Here is a 19,584-nt window from a genome sequence, read left to right as displayed (position 1 = left end):
ACCATTTAGAATGTCCCAATACTATCTGGCTCCTCCCATTCCATCACATGAATTGGTGTGTAGAAAGAACTTTCTCTGATGCAACCTGCAATTAAGTGCATTTGATACAACCCATAAAAATCTCTGTTCACCATCAGGTAATATGAACCTTGTTGTGCTTAGCCACTCAGTCGTGTCTGACTCTTTTCAACCCCATGGATTATAGCCCGCCAAGCTCCTCTGTCCATGGAGATTCTCCAGGCAAGAATACTGGAGTGGGTTGCCATGCCCTCCTCCAGGGGATCTTCCCAACCCAGGGATCGAACCCAGGTCTCCTGCACTGCAGGCAGATTCTTTACCACTGAGCCATGAGGGAAGCCAGTATGAACACAGGAAGGAAGCGTCATTTTCTTTTTACCTAGTTCTTCAAAAAACTTTTTACTGGAATAAAGTTGATTTATAGTGTGTTAGTTTCAGATGTACAGCAAGTGGATCTGTTATACATATACATATATCTCCTCTTTTGGTCATTACGGAGTATTGAGTAGAATTCCCTGTGTTATACAGTAGGCCCTTATTAGTTATCTATTTTATATTTATGTATACTAATGTGTATATGTTAATATGAATATTCCAATTTCTCTCCCTTTATCCCTTTGTAACCATAGGTTTATTTTCTACATCTGTAAGTCTATTTCTGTTTCATAGATAAGTATATGATATCACTTATATGTGGAAACTGAAAAAAAGGTACAAATGATCTTTTCCTTATTTCTTATCTTACCTTTCTTTTGTTAAGTAGAAAGACATGAAGTCTGCAGAAAACTTTATAACCCTAATTTATAGCCACATTCTAGGGCTTTAGTGATCACTGTCCTTTGGTTGAAGGTCAATGTAGTGATAAGCATTTTTACTTAAAATGTGGAAAAAATTTTAAGATATTTTCTATTTTCAGTGATGGGTAAAAACGTTGATCGAAAGACTGAATCCTCCATGTTTAAGTCATTTCTAGCTCGCTTAGCTAAATAGATGATGGGTTTTATTTGGGGTTGTAATCACTAGTTAATAGCTGAGAGATTAATTTGATGGATGCCTGGTAATTAAATCATCTGCAATAACTAAAGCGAGTTGCAGCCTAGTTACTTTCATGAGCTAAATGTCCCAGTTCAGCCAACTGTTTGAGCAATGCCTTTCCCAACTAATATTTAAGCAAAGCAGGAGAATAGTCTTACTGTCATTGTAAGTAAAGAATGTGTTAGAATTTAGGAAAAAATACTATTTAAAGTAAAATATTTCTTTGCTTTGACATCAAGTCTTCAGAACTGAGGTACCAGCAGCCGCACTAAACGAGAGACTTTTGGAATGTGGTTGGTGAAGGAACTAAAGCTAGAACAGGAAAGGTGAGTCTGTGAGTAAATACCACCCACACTTTCAGCCTCACCCACTCTGGGCTGCCTGGCATAGACATGAGGAGACGAGCTTGCAGCTCTTATTTGGACCAATCTCAACATCTCCACCACGAAAGATCTTATGTGTGCTAAGAGTATGCTTTGACCTAATTTAAGAGAGCAAATAGATGGGGAAATAGAGGAAACAGTGAGAGACTTTATTTTGGGGGGCTCCAAAATCATTGCAGATGGTGATGCAGCCACGAAATTAAAAGACACTCCTTGGAAGGAAAGTTATGACAAACTTAGACAACATATTAAAAAGCAGGGACATTAGTTTGCCAAAAAAGGTCCATCTAGTTAAGGAGAGATAACTCAAATAAATAAATAAATCTAGGAATTTAAAAAGGCAACAGTATAGCAGGTACCACAGAAATACCTTTTAAAGGTATTTTAAAGGATCCAATGAAACCATATGAACAATTACATGTCAACAAATTGGACAACCTAGAAGAAAGGGATAGATTCCAAGGAACATGATTCTCAAATTCTCTAGAACTTCATCAGGTGATAAGTTTAGGGTATGAGTATTTATGAACTCACCTAAACAGATTATACCTTCTATAATATCAACAACCTCAATATTGTACCATGGTTATTTTTAAACCTTCTAATTTTCCTTGTGCATAAATGTAAACATAAGTACATTCTGCTGTTTAAATAATGTTTAAAATATTTCCCCCCTCCCCCAAAAAAATAGATGTTTATTTCTTTGGCAGTGCCAGGTCTTAGTTGCAGCCCTCAAAATCTTCTATCTTCTTTGAGGCATGCGGGATCTTCAGTTATAGTAGGCAGAATCTAGTTCCCTAACCAGGGATCAAACCCAGCCTCCCTGCATTTGGAGTGCAGAGTCAGCCATTGGACCAACAGGGAAGTCCCCCTAAATTTTTTAAAAATTAACTACAACTAATTTTAGAGTTTAATAGCTTTATTTGAAAATGAAACAATTTATAAGAAAAGAATATCACATATTGATTAATGCAGCTGAGCGATACTTGGATCTTGCGCATGCTCAGTTATGTCCGATTCTTTGTGACCCAGGGACTGTAGCCCACAAGGCTCCTCTGTCCATGGGATTCTCCAGGCAAGAATACTGGAGTGGGTTGTCATGCCCTCCTCCAGGGGATCTTCCCAACCCAGGAATCAAACCCTCATCTCTTGTGTCTCCTGCATTGGCAGGCGGATTCTTTACTATTGTGCCACCTGGAATAAATGCAGCTGAGAGATAGTGATTGATCTCAAAATGAGAATTATACATTTTTAGGTATGTGTGACGAATGGGAGGGCAGATAAACCAAAAGAGCATTTGCCAGGTGGCCCAGAGTCTCTTGTGAGATAACTCACGTTGAGAGAAGGAATAGGACATCTGTTTATACAAGAGCTTTGGTCATTTGATCATAGTGTGATCCTGACGAGGGCAGTGACTTGGGCCTTCAGGCACATTTCATGGTATAACCTTCACTGGACTTTGGACTCTATAATCCAAAACTGGACTGGCTTTTGGATTCTAGAACCTGAATGAATTATTTTAATAAAACTCTGACTTTGGGGGAAAGCAGCGCTTGAGAACCCTTTAAACTGAGCCCTAATTAAATTTTTCCTTGAGTATTCAGGATGTACCCACTTTTTCTTTTTTAAACCTTTAATCCAGCATGTTTCCAAAGAAAATCACCCTCTTTTTTTTCTTTCTCAATTCCTCTTTTGCCCCCTCAATTTTAGACTCTTTTCCCCCTTCATCCTGAAAGCTGGAATCTTAGACATTTTCTTATATTCTATGAGTCTGAGAGAGCTCCGGGAGTTGGTGATGGACCGGGAGGCCTGGAGTGCTGCGATTCATGGGGTCTCAAAGAGTCAGACACGACTGAGTGACTGAACTGAACTGAACTGTATATTTACTTATTTATATACAGCTCTGGGAGTCTCTGTCATATAAAAGGTTTTTTCACTTCAATATTTTACATTATCTGATTCAATGTAAATATTGCATAAAGCTACACTGTATGGTTGGGTGGCATCACCAACTAGATGGACATGAATTTGAGCAAGCTCCAGGAATTGGTGATGGACAAAGAAGCCTGATATGCTGCAGTCTGTGGGGTCACAAAGAGTTGGACACAACTGAGCAAGTGAACTAACTGACATTGTATGTATCAAGATAGAGTGTTGTGCCAAATATTCCTTGTTGATGGCTTACAGCTTGTTTGTAAAGTTTTGTTATTATAAATAATACCATGCAATTACTCTCGTATGTATATACATATATGTATGTGTGTGTGTGTGTGTGTGTGTATATATATATATATATACACATATATAGTGAGCACATATGAGAGTATTTTAATAGAAAAGATTTATAGATGTAAATACTGGGTCAGAATATACCATCTACATTTCCATAGCTACTGCTTAGTCACCTTCAAGAGACCAAATTAATGTAAGTTCTCCCAACAGGGCATGAACATGCTTGTTTCTCCATGTTTTCCTTCACCCATTCTGCACTTCGTAAATCTTTTAAATTTTGCCAGTATGATGAGATCAAGACATCTCATTGTAATTTTAGTTTGCATTTTTTTTTCTTTCTTTCTTTTTTTTGGCAACATTACACAGTTTATGGGATCTTGGTTCCCTGACCAAGGATTGAGCTCAGACCCTTGGCACTGAAAGAACCGAGTCTTAATCACTGGGCCACCACCAGGGAATTCCTCCATTGGCTTAAGTTTTAATGAAATTGAGACCTTTTTTTTTTTCTATCATCATGGTAGATTTAATGCATCCATAATTAAGGAGGGAAAATTTAGTATGGATATAAAATTTTTGAACACAATTAATATACTTGTTCTTTTTTGGGTAACAATAATATATGCTATCTTTTTGTCCATAATACAGTATCATTTATATAAATTGAAAAAATTTTTATTGGAGTATAGTTGACTTACAGTGTTATGTTAGTTTCAGGCGGACAGCAACATGAATCAGTTACACATATACAAATAGCCATTCTTTTTTTTTTAATATTCTTTTCCCATATACGCCATTACAACATATTGAGTAGAGTTCTCTGCGCTATTACTGGTTATCTATTTTATATATAGTAGTATGTACATATATATCAATTCCAATCTTCCATGAAAATGAGACTTTTAAAATGTTTTGGCTATTTGATTTTCTTTTATGAATTGCTTTTTATTATTAGCTTGTTTTCTCTGTGGTTTTCAGTTTGTCTGGGCTTTTAATTTTCTATGGATATTTGTCATCAGTTTGTTATATATATCACACATATTTTCTCTTTAAAATTTTTCAATTGCAGTGCCTTTCTTTAGTTATTAATTCATCACGCAGAAGTGCTAAGATATTACGAGTTAAGTCTCTTGAGGTTTTCACTTTGGGTTTCTGGATTTTCTGAACCTTAAGACAGTTTTTCTTTACTGAGGTTATACAAATATATTTCATATTCTTTTAAATATTTTCACAATATTTTTTTCTTAGAACTCTGGACCATTTGAAATGTATTTTTCAGTATGAGTAGGTATTTAATGTGTATTATTTTTTCTTTCTCTATAGTTATTTAATTTAACCAGTATCAATTATCATATAGTCTTTTCTGATTCCACTACTTGAAAGCCACCTTTACCCTTTCACTTTATATCGCAAAATCCTGAAGCTTCTAAGCTTAGCATGATTTTCATAGAGCAATTCTTCTCAGAGGGGAGTGATTTCATCTCCCAAGGAAGCTTCAGCTATGTCTAGAGACATTTTTGGATATCACCACTATAGGAATATCACCACTATAGGAATCTGACTCTAGTGGTAGAGGCCAGGAATGCTGCTAAGCATCTGACAGTGCACAGGATGGGTCCCCAAAGAATATCCCAATCTCAACTGTCAATAATGCTGAGGTTGAGAAATCTTGGCCTATAGAGTCATCACAGTGTTGTTTAGTTGCCAAGTCATGTCAGACTTAGCAACTCCACAGACTGTAACCTATCAGGCTCCTCTTTCCATTGGATTTTCCAGGTAAGAATACTGTGGGCTGCCATATCCTTTTCTGGGGCCGGGGGGGCGGGGGGTGTCGGGATCTTCTTGATTCAGAGATTGAATCTGCATCTTCTGCTTTGGCAGGCAGATTCTTTACCACTGAGCCACCTCTGAGGTGACTCTGAGGCCCACAGAGTCATCACAGTATATGAATATAAGCTTGAAAAAAGTCCTGTTTAGAAAGGTGTGTGAACATATTTTTAAAATCAGCATTTAAAACTATTGTTTTTTGTATCTGTTGACAAATTCTCTGAGAGTTGTTTTGCAAATGAGCTTGTCATCACGATTTAGTACCTGTTTTGCAGGCAAGAAAAACAAAAGACCTTTCCTCATTGTCATTTCTATGCAATGCTCCCTATTCTCATAACTAAAATATTTTATGCTCACCAACTGTAGAACACCATGTTTTATCCTCTGGATGACAGATACATATATTAAGTGTGTGTTCAAAGCACTGGCTCTTACTGTATCAGATAGGGATCAAGTTTTCAAACCTGATGTCACCTCTCATATGCAAGAAAATCAGACTGAGAATCATCTGATTGATGAGGCTGGTTTCAGTTCCCACCCTAAACCAATTGAATCAGAGTATCTGGGCTTGGGGTCCAGGCATCAGTATTTTTAATCATATGAACCAGATGGTTCCAAGGAAGACCGGGGTTTGGGGGTTGCTGCCTTGCAGCGCTCACAGACATCCTGCCTGCAGGAGGAGAAACTCTAATCTCTGTGCAGCAAATTGTTCCAGCCTTGTTCCTTCCCCAGAGATGAATTTGGTTCCAGATAGTGAAATAAGACTGGGGGCTTCCAGGGCTAAAGATTTTCCTTGTAGTCACCAGCATAAAAAATGTGGTAAAATGATGATTCATAATGACTCACAATTTCTTTGAGTTTTTAAAATGTGTAAGGAGAAATCATAGGGGTTGAAGAAATAAAAATAACAGCTAATGATAGTTTATTAGCTTCCGTTCATCTCAAGGTTGATTTAAACATTAATTATCATAAAACTGGACTGCACTTAAAAAATATAGTAAAGCCTAGGGAACAAGAGCATGAGGATTTGGTCTAAATGATGCTAGGTAGAAAACACCATGGAGTACCTAAGTCCACCCATTGGGACATCTTGCAAATAGTCTGATCAACTAAACTTTCCATGGTTAGCATTTATGGCCACCCAGTCCCAGAGATAAAAGAGCTTTCAAAACAGCAATGACAGGGCTGAATTTCAAAAATTGCTTCAACAACAGTGAAAGAATTTTCTTAAATACATTTAACAATTAGGGGGAAGTTATCTTGAATTCTTTAAATCTTGGCATTCCCAATTTTTCAGCTTTTAATAGATACATTGTATTAATTATCAAAATGATTTCCTGAAGAACATGTCAAAACCCAGAAAATTTGCAGTGAATTGACAAAAATTCTGATACATCTTTCCAACAGGGACTATAGAGCTTATTCTTAATCACATTAATACAGAATAAATGAAATATATCAAAACAATAACAAATCCAGAAACTTCATGTAAATAATTTTAAAACAATACCCTTAAAGACATAAAAGAAAAGCAGTTTTTCCTGCTCTTTCAAATATATGCTATACCAATGAAGGATGGTATAACTAAGGATCATAAAAGACTCTAGCTGTCATTGAGTTGCTTAAAAAAAATTTTTTTCCAGGGCCATTGAAGGGGTAAGTGTGAGAATGTGTAGATTTAGTTATGATGCCTAGAAACACCAGTTGAAGCCTCAGGTCGCAGGGGCACCTTGCAGAGGGTCCCACCTGGAAGGGACAATCAATGGTAGTGGAATCTAACAGATCTGTGTTTAAATCCCAACTCTGCCTTTCACCAGCTGTGGACCCCTGGACAATTTTCTGATTTTCTTTTTTCTTACCGATAGATTGATAACAATAATAACACCTTTCTTGCATCATTGTTGTAAAGTTTAAGCAAAGTATGTGTGTGAGGTGCACAGCATGATGCCTGGCACTCAGAGGCTACCTACTAAGTGGTTATTTATTGTTCCTAACCTTATTTCTAGGATTATGTTCAATTTGCCAGGCTTGAGGTGGAGAAGACTGGAAATAAGGTTGATTACTTGGAAATTCTCTACCTCATATTTTAATATATACGTAGAACCTGAAATGGGCAACCCCAGCAACAAGCCACGCTCTTTAGCCGGCAGAGTTTGCTGTATGAGGTTTGGCAAAGCCACTTGGGCTGGCCAGGCTGCTCTGGGTGCCATAGGCTTTGCTATGACAGCACCTAGCAAGCAGGCAATTTGGAAGTTCTCGATCTAATAACTCGTGTGGACAGCCAAAGTAGAAATTTACTTTAAGGTTACATAATTTGGTTGTCTGTAGCAATTAAAATATCAAATTTATTATTAGCTGTGTGTGTACTTTGAACAAACCTTTTCTGAAACAGGCAAAAACTTTTAAAAGACCTTCCACATTTTGCCCTACTGGGGATTGTCCATCTGCAACACCTTTCTGGAACCTGAAAACACTGACTCTGAACATGTTTATGCATGTCATGCTTCAGTCGTGTCTGGCTCTTTGTGACCCTGTGGACTGTGGCTTGCCAGGCTCTTCTGTCCATGGAATTCTCCAGGCAAGAGTACTGGAGTGGGTTGCCATGCCCTCCTCCACGGGATCTTCCCAACCCAGTGATCAAAACTGCATCTCTTGAGCCTCCTGCATTGGCAGGTGGGTTCTTTACTGCTAGCGCCACCTAGGAAGCCCAGAAGTTTTTATAAATTCATCTGCTGCTGCTGCTAAGTCACTTCAGTCGTAAATACCCTTAAAAAATTTCCTTACTTATTTTTTTCCCCTTTAAGAAGTCACTCCAGTTCCAGAGCATCTTTTTCTGCCCTCGTCTTTCTCCAGTAGATAGCCAAGTGAGAAGAAAGACAAGCATATTCTCTTACTTATAATATAAGATATGAAATAAAAGCTCTTTTTTTCTCTTTCTTCCCAAAAGGTTATTGCTTATTTTCCTCTTTTATTTACCTAAATGTGCAATTCATTGTCTTTAAAAGAAATTTTCTCCCAATATAAATTTTTATAACTCTCTGATGGGAAATCTGGCAATAAGTATTAAAAACTTAAGCATTCTTACTTTAGAAATTTATTTCTAGGAGCCATCAGTAGTGAATAAAAATATTTTCAAGGAGCAGGGTGAAATGTTGGAAACAGCAAAAATAGCCACATGAGTGAAATAGTTACAGAAATTCTACTTTATCCTTACCACCCAGTACTATTCTGTTATTACAAAAATATTATAAATGTTTTATCATAGCTAATGCAAAAGTGTTTATGTTTTAATGGGGAGAACGAAGGCTACTCCACAGCATTTATTGGATATTTTTTAAGTTATAAGCAGACGTGAGGAGAAAGGGGACCAGAGAAAAAGCTATCAAAATATTAAAAAGGAATTTTCTCTGGGGAGGGGATTACTGGTTATTTATTTATTTAATGTTAGCTTTTCTCTATGTTTAAAAAAATGTCTGTCATTAACAAATTTTACTTTTGCAATGATACAAGAACACAGTTATTTTTTTTTCAAACTTGAGAAAACACTCCCAAGCCTATTTTAATCTAATAGAAAGGCAGTGTCATTTAGGAGCAAGAAGAACTATAGCTGTGACCTACCTCAGTACAAAGTCCATTCGCTGAAGGTTCAGGAAGGCTGTCTCCTCAGCTCAGACACTACAGTATAAAAGGAGGCTGAAGCAGAAGAGGGAGCAGGATACCGACCACACAAAGCTTCTTGCCCTATAATCGGCCATCGTTTAGGTAACCAGCTTCACTGCCTCAGGCCTAAATTCGTCTGTAGTTGCTTTCATCTGTGGCTACCCTTTTCTCAGATGCCCTCGTGGAATTCATTAGGCAGTGTTTCCTGAGTGCAGATGTGCAAGACTGGGCTATGGAAGATTTTGGCTGATAGCCGTGCATGGTATTAAATAATGTTGTATCGCTTCGTATGAGAATTGGTCTCTGTGTTAGTTTCCTATTGCTGCCGTAACAAATTACCACAAACCTGTCCTGTGCTTAGTTGTTTAGTCGTGTCTGACTCTTTTAGACCGCATGGGCTGAATGTAGCCTGCCAGGCTCCTCTGTCCACGGGGTTTCTCGAGGCAAGAATACTGGAGTGAGTTGCCATGCCCTCTTCCAGAGGATCTTCCCCACCCAGGGACTGATCCCAGGAATCTTGCATTGCAGGCAGATTTTTTCCATCTGAGCCACCAGGGAAGCTCATGATATAAGTTTATGCTCTTATAGTTTTGAAGGTTAGAAAGTCGGAGGGGTTGATCAGGTTGTATTCTTTCTGGAGACTTCCGTGCCTTTTCCTGCTTCTAGAGGCTTTCTGCATTCCTTGGCTCCTGGTGTATCACATCAGTTCTGGTTGTTGCATTGTCGTAGGTCCTTTTTTTGACTTTGATCTTCTTGCCTCCCTCTTGTAAGGACCCTTGTGATTACATTGGGCCTATGCAGATAACCTAGAATAAACTCTCCACCTCAAGTATCCTAACTTAAGCACATCTCTAAATTTTCTCTTGCCATGTAAGGTCATATATTCACAGGTTTCTGGGATTAGGACATGGACTCTTTCAGCTGGAGGCGGGCAGGATTATTCACATTATTCATCCTACCATAGTCTCTCTATATAATTTCTTTCACTCTTTTGAGTGCATCAAGAAGAAAGTCTAACTTTGGTTTCTGTCTCTTTTTCTAACACTTGTTAACTTCTCTTGCAAATAAAGAGCCCATATTGAACAAAAACAAGGCAGTTCTGAAACTCAAGTGTCCTGAATAGTAATCAATTTTATTCTCAATCATCTCCTTTTCATTGTTGCTATTTATGCATCCGCACTCTGACTCTATGTGATCCCATGGACTGTAGCCCACCAAGCTCCTCTGTCCACAGGATTTTCCCAGCAATACTGGAGTCGGTTGTCATGCTCTCCTCCAGGGCATCTTCCTGACCCAGGGATTGAACCCAGATCTCCTGCCATCTCCTGCATTGCGGGTGTCTTCTTTACTGCTGACCCACCAGGGAAGCCCTATTATGTTTCTGGTTCTCCTCAAATTCTAGCAAATAATATTTTCCCCTCTCATTTACAGTAATTGTAGGAAGTTTAGTTTTAACAGTAATTTAATTACATAGGCAAATTGATTTTGAGGCTTTTAAATAAGTAGTACTAAAGGTGGCATACAGATGCGGCAAACATTGTGACTGAGGAATGTGAATGACTACAGTTTAGGGGATATTGCCGTAGTGGAACACCACCCTCATTAAAATTAGGGAAGAATCAGGGGATCCAGGGATGGTTCTGCCTCTCACTTAGCTTTGCATGAGGCCTCCCTGGAACAGACAAAATTTCCTTTCCTTTCCTTTCGACTGTTTGTTCTGTAACTGCTAGAGGATTAGCCAGCAAGACAGAAAAAGACATCCTTTTTCATTCTGGGCATTGGCAAATTGCCAGTGGAAGATCTATGGGGTAACATGCATTGAGTGTTGGATTAGTGCATATCACCTTGCAAGTCTTGCTGAAGGGGAAAGAAAAGTCCTTGAATGCTGGTGGTCTTATTCTAGCAAATGACTATAGATCAGGGCAACATAAGGAGGAAAAGGTCAGATCCATAGGAAAAGCAGCAATACAAAGCTGCAGCATTCAGACAGGAGATGATCCTTTCAGTTTGAAGGTAGGGAGGAAGAGGTGAGAAGGGACTAAATGGAGAATGAGGAAGATCCAGGGACTCTTCATGATGAAGACATTTTTCTTCAGAGACTTCACCACGCCTTTCCTTAGGAAGCATTTGAGGAGGGAGGCTTCATCATTGCCATCACTTGGGTTTTTTTCTTGACACCATCCTCGGTATGAGAAAGATTTCCTGAGTCCCTTGCCAAACTTGCTAATAATGTGCTGATATAAAACTAGCGTTTAATTTTCTCTGTTAAAATCATAAGATATCTTAAATTATGAGTCTTCTGTTAATAAAGTTTATGAAAGGATTTTCTTTACCTTTTATGTAATGTGCCCATGAATCATAGATTCTATGTCTTTTCAATATTTCTTGTATTTCACACTGACTTGCTCAAATCTTTGATCATTTTTAGAAAACTAAGTCTTTTCAATAAAATAATAGGTTTTTTAAAACTTGTAATTTTCTGTATTTGCCTTTCAAACCTTAAATAATTGGAAATATGGATATGCATTGCACCAATCCCCCCACCCCAAAAATCTATTTAAAGAATTATTTAGTAGTGAACAATTTTTATAACATTTGCATTTCCCATCATATACCTATATCAGTTTTATGGTATGAATAGTATTGTCTCACTAGTTCATTATTTAACTGTTGTTAACATGTAAACACAAGCAGTTTCCACATAGCCTTGTGATAAGTCTAAGCATGGGTGGCTGCGACCCGAAGCACTAAGCGCGGCCGAGAGGAGCTACCCTACGTCTGAGGTCAGGGGCAGCTGGGAGGACACACCCAGCTCCAGGTCAGAGGCAGCAGCTGAGAGGAGCTACCCTGTGTCTGGGGCCAGGGGTGGCGGCCGAGAGAAGCTACCCACATCCGAGGCCAGGGGAGGCCAGGAGAAGCCACCTCACACCCAAGGCCAGTGGCGGTGGCCCTGAGGAGCCACCCCGTGCCCGAGGCCAGGGATGGTGGCCAGGAGAAGCAACTGCATGGGCACAGGAGGGCCTAGAGGAGCTATCCCATGTTGAATGTCAGGAAGGGCGGTGGTAAGGAGATAAGCCTCGTCCAAGGTAAGGAGCAGCAGCTCTGCTTTGCTGGAGCAGCTGTGAAGAGATACCCCATTCCCAAGGTAAGAGAAACCCAAGTAGGATGGTAGGTGTTGCAAGAGGGCATCAGAGGGCAGACACACTGAAACCATACTCACAGAAAACTAGTCAATTGAATCACACTAAGACCACAGCCTTGTCTAACTCAATGAAACAAAGCCATGCCCTCGGAGCAATCCAGGATGGCGGGTCATGGTGGAGAGGTCTGACAGAATGTGGTCCACTGGAGAAAGGAATGGCAAACCACTTCAGTATTCTTGCCTTGATAACCCCATGAACAGTAGGAAAAGGCAAAATGATAGGATACTGAAAGAGGAACTCCCCAGGTTGGTAGCTGGCCAATATGCTACTGGAGATCGCTGGAGAAATAATTCCAGAAAGAATGAAGAGACGGAGCCAAAGCAAAAACAATACACAGTTGTGGATGTGACTGGTGATAGAAGCAAGGTCCAATGCTGTAAAGAGCAATATTGCATAGGAACCTGGAATGTCAGGTCCATGAATCAAGGCAAATTGGAAGTGGTCAAACAAGAGATGGCAAGAGTGAATGTCGACATTCTAGGACTCAGTGAACTAAAATGGACTGGAATGGGTGAATTTAACTCAGATGACCATTATATCGGGCAGGAATCCCTCAGAAGAAATGGAGTAGCCATCATGGTCAACAGAAGAGTCCGAAATGCAGTACTTGGATGCAATCTCAAAAACGACAGAATGATCTCTGTTCATCTCCAAGGCAAACCATTCAATATCATAGTAATCCAAGTCTATGCCCCAACCAGTAATGCTGAAGAAGCTGAAGTTGTACGGTTCTATGAAAACCTACAAGACCTTTTAGAACTAACACCCAAAAAAGATGTCCTTTTCATTATAGGGGACTGGAATGCAAAAGTAGGAAGTCAAGAAACACCTGGAGTAACAGGCAAATTTGACCTTGGAATGCAGAATGAAGCAGGGCAAAGACTAATAGAGTTTTGCCAAGAAAATGCACTGGTCATAGCAAACACCCTCTTCCAACAACACAAGAGAAGACTCTACACATGGACATCACCAGATGGTCAAAACTGAAATCAGACTGATTATATTCTTTGCAGCAAAAGATGGAGAAGCTCTATACAGTCAACAAAAACAAGACTGGGAGCTGACTGTGGCTCAGATCATGAACTCCTTATTACCAAATTCAGACTGAAATTGAAGAAAGTAGGGAAAACAGCTAGACCATTCAGGTATGACCTAAATCGAATCCCTTATGATTATACAGTGGAAGTGAGAAATAGATTTAAGGGCCTAGATCTGATAGATAGAGTGTCTGATAAACTATGGAATGAGGTTCCTGACATTGTACAGGAGACAGGGATCAAGACCATCCCCACAGAAAAGAAATGCAAAAAAAGCAAAATGGCTGTCTGGGGAGGCCTTACAAATAGCTGTGAAAACAAGAGAGGTGAAAAGCAAAGGAGAAAAGGAAACATATAAGCATCTGAAGGCAGAGTTCCAAAGAATAGCAAGAAGAGATAAGAAAGCCTTCTTCAGCGATCAATGAAAACAAATAAAGGAAAACAACAGAATGGGAAAGACTAGAGATCTCTTCAGGAAAATTAGAGATACCAAGGGAACATTTCATGCAAAGATGGGCTCGATAAAGGACAGAAATGGTATGGACCTAAGAAAAGCAGAAGATATTAAGAAGAGGTGGCAAGAATACACACGTAGAACTGTACAAAAAAGATCTTCACGACCCAGATAATCATGATGGTGTGATCACTAATCTAGAGCCAGACATCCTGGAATGTGAAGTTAAGTGGGCCTTAGAAAGCATCACTACGGACAAAGCTAGTGGAGGTGATGGAATTCCTAATGAGCTATTTCAAATCCTGAAAGATGATGCTGTGAAAGTGCTGCACTCAATATGCCAGCAAATTTAGAAAACTCAGCCACAGGACTGGAAAATGTCTGTTTTCATTCCAATCCCAAAAAGGCAATACCAAAGAATGCTCAAACTACCGCACAATTGCACTCATCTCACATGCTAGTAAAGTAATACTCAAAATTCTCCAAGCCAGGCTTCAGCAATATGTGAACCGTAAACTTCCAGATGTTCAAGCTGGTTTTAGAAAAGGCAGAGGAACCAGAGATCAAATTGCCAACATTCGTTGGATAATCAAAAAAGCAAGGGAGTTCCAGAAAAACATCTATTTCTGCTTTATTGACTATGCCAAAGCCTTTGACTGTGTGGATCACAATAAAGTGGGGAAAATTCTGAAGTTATGACCAACCTAGATAGCATATTAAAAAGCAGAGACATTACTTTGTCAACAAAGGTCCATCTATTCAAGGCTATGGTTTTTCCAGTGGTCATGTATGGATGTGAGAGTTGGGCTATAAAGAAAGCTGAGCACCGAAGAATTGATGCTTTTTAACTGTGGTGTGGAAGAAGACTCTTGAGAGTCCCTTGGACTGCAAGGAGATCCAACCAGTCCATTCTAAAGGAGATCAGTCTTTGGTGTTCATTGGAGGGACTGATGTTGAAGTTGAAACTTCAATACTTTGGCCACCTGATACGAAGAGCTGACTCATTTGAAAAGACCATGATGCTGGGAAAGATTGAGGGCAGAAGCAGAAGGGGACAACAGAGGATGAAATGGTTGGATGGCGTCACTGATCAATGGACATGGGTTTGGGTCCACTCCGGGAGTTGATGATGGACAGGGAGGCTTGGCGTGCTGCTGCAGAGTCGGACCTGACTGAGCCAATGAACTGAACTGAACCATATTATTTTCATCATTATTATCTGTATTTGGGTTGGCTCTGTGGGAGGTGTGATGATACTGATGAGATTTTTGTTTGTTTTATTTTATTTATTATTTTATTTTATTTTATTTATTTTTTGGGAGGGGTTTCTTTTTTTTATTTAAAATTTTTTATTTTTTTATTTTTTAAATTTTAAAATCTTTAATTCTTACATGCGTTCCCAAACATGAACCCCCCTCCCACCTCCCTCCCCACAACATCTCTCTGGGTCATCCCCATGCACCAGCCCCAAGCATGCTGCACCCTGCATCAGACATAGACTGGCGTTTCAATTCTTACATGATAGTATACATGTTAGAATGCCATTCTCCCAAATCATCCCACCCTCTCCCTCTCCCTCTGAGTCCAAAAGTCCGTTATACACATCTGTGTCTTTTTTCCTGTCTTGCATACAGGGTCGTCATTGCCATCTTCCTAAATTCCATATATATGTGTTAGTATACTGTATTGGTGTTTTTTTCTGGCTTACTTCACTCTGTATAATTGGCTCCAGTTTCATCCATCTCATCAGAACTGATTCAAATGATTTCTTTTTAACGGCTGAGTAATACTCCATTGTGTATATGTACCACAGCTTTCTTATCCATTCATCTGCTGATGGACATCTAGGTTGTTTCCATGTCCTGGCTGTTATAAACAGTGCTGCGATGAACATTGGGGTACATGTGTCTCTTTCAATTCTGGTTTCCTCGGTGTGTATGCCCAGCAGTGGGATCACTGGGTCATAAGGTAGTTCTATTTGCAATTTTTTAAGGAATCTCCACACTGTTCTCCATAGTGGCTGTACTAGTTTGCATTCCCACCAACAGTGTAGGAGGGTTCCCTTTTCTCCACACCCTCTCAAGCATTTATTGCTTGCAGATTTTTGGATCGCAGCCATTCTGACTGGTGTGAAGTGGTACCTCATTGTGGTTTTGATTTGCATTTCTCTGATAATGAGTGATGTTGAGCATCTTTTCATGTGTTTGTTAGCCATCCGTATGTCTTCTTTGGAGAAATGTCTATTTAGTTCTTTGGCCCATTTTTTGATTGGGTCGTTTATTTTTCTGGAATTGAGCTGCAGGAGTTGCTTGTATATTTTTGAGATTAGTTGTTTGTCAGTTGCTTCATTTGCTATTATTTTCTCCCATTCAGAAGGCTGTCTTTTCACCTTGCTTATATTTTCCTTTGTTGTGCAGAAGCTTTTAATTTTAATTAGATCCCATTTGTTTATTTTTGCTTTTATTTCCAGAATGTTTGTTTTATTTTAGAAGTGACTGAAATTTTGATGGGACTAAAGTGGCAACCCACTCCAATATTTTTGCCTAAAGAATCCTGTGGACAGAGGAGCCTGGTGGGCTGCTGTCCATGGAGTCGCACAGAGTTGGACACAACTGAAGCGACTTACCAGCAGTAGCAGCCAGTGTTCTTGCCTGGAAATCCCAGAAACAGAAGGGCCTGATGGGCTACTGTCTATGGAGTTGCTCAGGGTCAGACATGACTGAAACGATTTATCAGCAGCAGCAGCAAAGTCCTGTTACATGATGACATTGGTTCAGTTCAGTTCAGTTCAGTTCAGTCGCTCAGTCGTGTCCAACTCTTTGTGACCCCATGAATCGCAGCATGCCAGGCCTCCCTGTCCATCACCATCTCCCGGAGTTCACTCAGACTCATGTCCATCGAGTCCGTGATGCCATCCAGCCATCCCATCCTCGGTCGTCCTCTTCTCCTACTGCCTCCAATCCCTCCCAGCATCAGAGTCTTTTCCAATGAGTCAACTCTTCGCATGAGGTGGCCAAAGTACTGGAGTTTCAGCTTCAGCATCATTCCCTCCAAAGAAATCCCAGGGTTGGTCTCCTTCAGAATGGACTGGTTGGATCTCCTTGCAGTCCAAGGGACTCTCAAGAGTCTTCTCCAACACCACAGTTCAAAAGCATCAATTCTTCAGCACTCAGCCTTCTTCACAGTCCAACTCTCACATCCATACATGACCACAGGAAAAACCATAGCCTTGGCTAGACGGACCTTAGTCAGCAAAGTAAGGTCCCTGCTTTTGAATATGCTATCTAGGTTGGTCATAACGTTTCTTCCAAGGAGTAAGCATCTTTTCATTTCATGTCTGCAGTCACCGTCTGCGGTGATTTTGGAGCCCCCAAAAATTAAGTCTGACACTGCTTCCACTGTTTCCCCGTCTACTTCCCATGAAGTAATGGGACCAGATACCATGACCTTCGTTTTCTGAATGTTGAGCTTTGAGCCAACTTTTTCCCTCTCCTCTTTCACTTTCATCAAGAGGCTTTTTAGCTCCTCTTCACTTTCTGCCATGAGGGTGGTGTCATCTGCATATCTGAGGTGATTGATATTTCTCCCGGCAATCTTGATTCCAGCTTGTGTTTCTTCCAGCCCAGCGTTTCTCATGATGTACTCTGCATAAAAGTTAAATAAGCAGGGTGACAATATACAGCCTTGACGTACTCCTTTTCCTACTTGAAACCAGTCTGTTGTTCCATGTCCAGTTTTAACTGTTGCTTCCTGACCTGCATACAGATTTCTCAAGAGGCAGGTTAGGTGGTCTGGTATTCCCATCTCTTTCAGAATTTTCCACAGTTTCTTGTGATCCACACAGTCAAAGGCTTTGGCATAGTCAATAAAGCAGAAAGAGATGTTTTTCTGGAACTCTCTTGCTTTTTCCATGATCCAGCAGATGTTGGCAATTTGATCTCTGGTTCCTCTGCCTTTTCTAAAACCAGTTTCAACATCAGGAAGTTCACAGTTCACGTATTGCTGAAGCCTGGCTTGGAGAATTTTGAGCATTGACATTGGTTAGGAAAAGTATTTCTTAACCTATCAAGAATACCAACAATTTGTTTGCATTCTACCTCAAAGCACTTAAATCACACAGAACTCTAAAATGCAATGAGAATCACATCAATGTTTTGCAATCATGGGCAGAGAATTGTGTAGTTAAGTCAGTGGAAGCTTTAGAGAACTGACATTTTCCCTTAGGTCCCTGTACATATTAGTGATGGTGCCAGCATAAAATTCAGCTTTGGTTGAGTTGCTGTTGTTTAGTTGCAAAGTTGTGTCTGACTCTTTGTGATCCCATGAACAGTAGCCCGCCAGGTTCCTCTGTCCGTGGTTTTCCCAGGCAAGAGTACTGGAGTTGGTTGCCATTTATTTCTGCAGGGGATCTTCCTGACCCAGGGATCGAACCTGCAGCTCCTGCATTGGGAGGTGGATTCTGTACTGCTGAGCCACCAGAGACAAGGAATTAACTCAAATTATAATTCTATATTCTCTTTGAACCAGTAATTCTGGTTCAAAGATAATTTATCTTGTAGGTACAAATGATATTTGTATAAACTTTAAACTGATATTTGTATAATATTTTCTACAATACTGTGTAATTACAAAAAATCCTAATTCATCATAATCTCAATGATGAATTTCCATGTAACCTTTAATAATGTTCCATGTGAACTGATGGAGAATGATTTCCAAGAGATAGTAAGTGATCAAAGCAAGACATGGTAAAGACTATACAATATGGTACCAAAAGGAGAAAAAACTGGGTATCTGTGGATTCATTTGAATAAGCATAGCATAGTCTGTAGAAAGACACACAAAAATATTGGTAAGAGTTAGGTGTCTTTGAAGGAAAGAGTGTATGATAAGGAGTTGGGAGAAAGAGGAAAACTTACTTTTTATTCGCTATTTTTATCTTTCAGATTTTGTGCCTATGTATGGCAGAATGGAGTATCTTCCCCAATTCTTCATTCTTGAATAATAGCATTTTATATCCACACTTTTTTGCATGTGGTTTGAAGTGTCTTCCTGTAGGTGAAGCAGACTATTCTGCTTCATTGAGGTAAGGCTTGGTCCTGTGATCTGAATTAGCTGAAGGCATGTGAACCAGCAGAGGTTCAAATATTCTAGCGTGATCTCATTTACCCTCTCGTGTTCTTGGGATCTGTCACATGAAGAACATAATCCTGAGGGCTGCTAGTTCCAGAATGAAGAGAAGGTATGGAGCAGACCGGGACCCAACTTACAGCTTTGAGCCAAGCTGTGCAAAATGGAGCCACACCAGCCAAACTGTGGACTTGTGAGCATAAAAAAATAAATGTTTGCTGTAGTAAGCTACTGAGTTGTTTATTGCACAGGATTGTTGTAGCAGTAGCTGAATAGGACAAATCCTATTGAAGCTCTCTTAATTGACCCTCGCTTAACCAGATTCCTGTATTAACCAATGCCATTTTTTCTCCATATAAACATAACTGATGCCCGTTGCCTCTTAAATATTCATAACTAGTAGGCTAATCTATTACAGTCACATCCTTCCACTCCTTTCAGTTGAGTCATATGCTTACTAAGAGTTAGATATCTGTTCTCAGTCTTATCTATTTGTTCTATCAGTTGAGTTATTGATAATTCATAATTATCAATGAGTTTTGATTAATGTAATTAAATGTGACTAAAATAGGATGTGGGCTTCCCAGGAAGCATTAGTGGTAAAGAAC

This window comes from Ovis aries, chromosome 22 (assembly GCF_016772045.2).
Source record: "Ovis aries strain OAR_USU_Benz2616 breed Rambouillet chromosome 22, ARS-UI_Ramb_v3.0, whole genome shotgun sequence".
Classification (NCBI taxonomy): domain Eukaryota; kingdom Metazoa; phylum Chordata; class Mammalia; order Artiodactyla; family Bovidae; genus Ovis; species Ovis aries.
The sequence above is the reverse complement of the archived record's forward strand: the minus strand, read 5'-3'. Positions refer to the sequence as shown.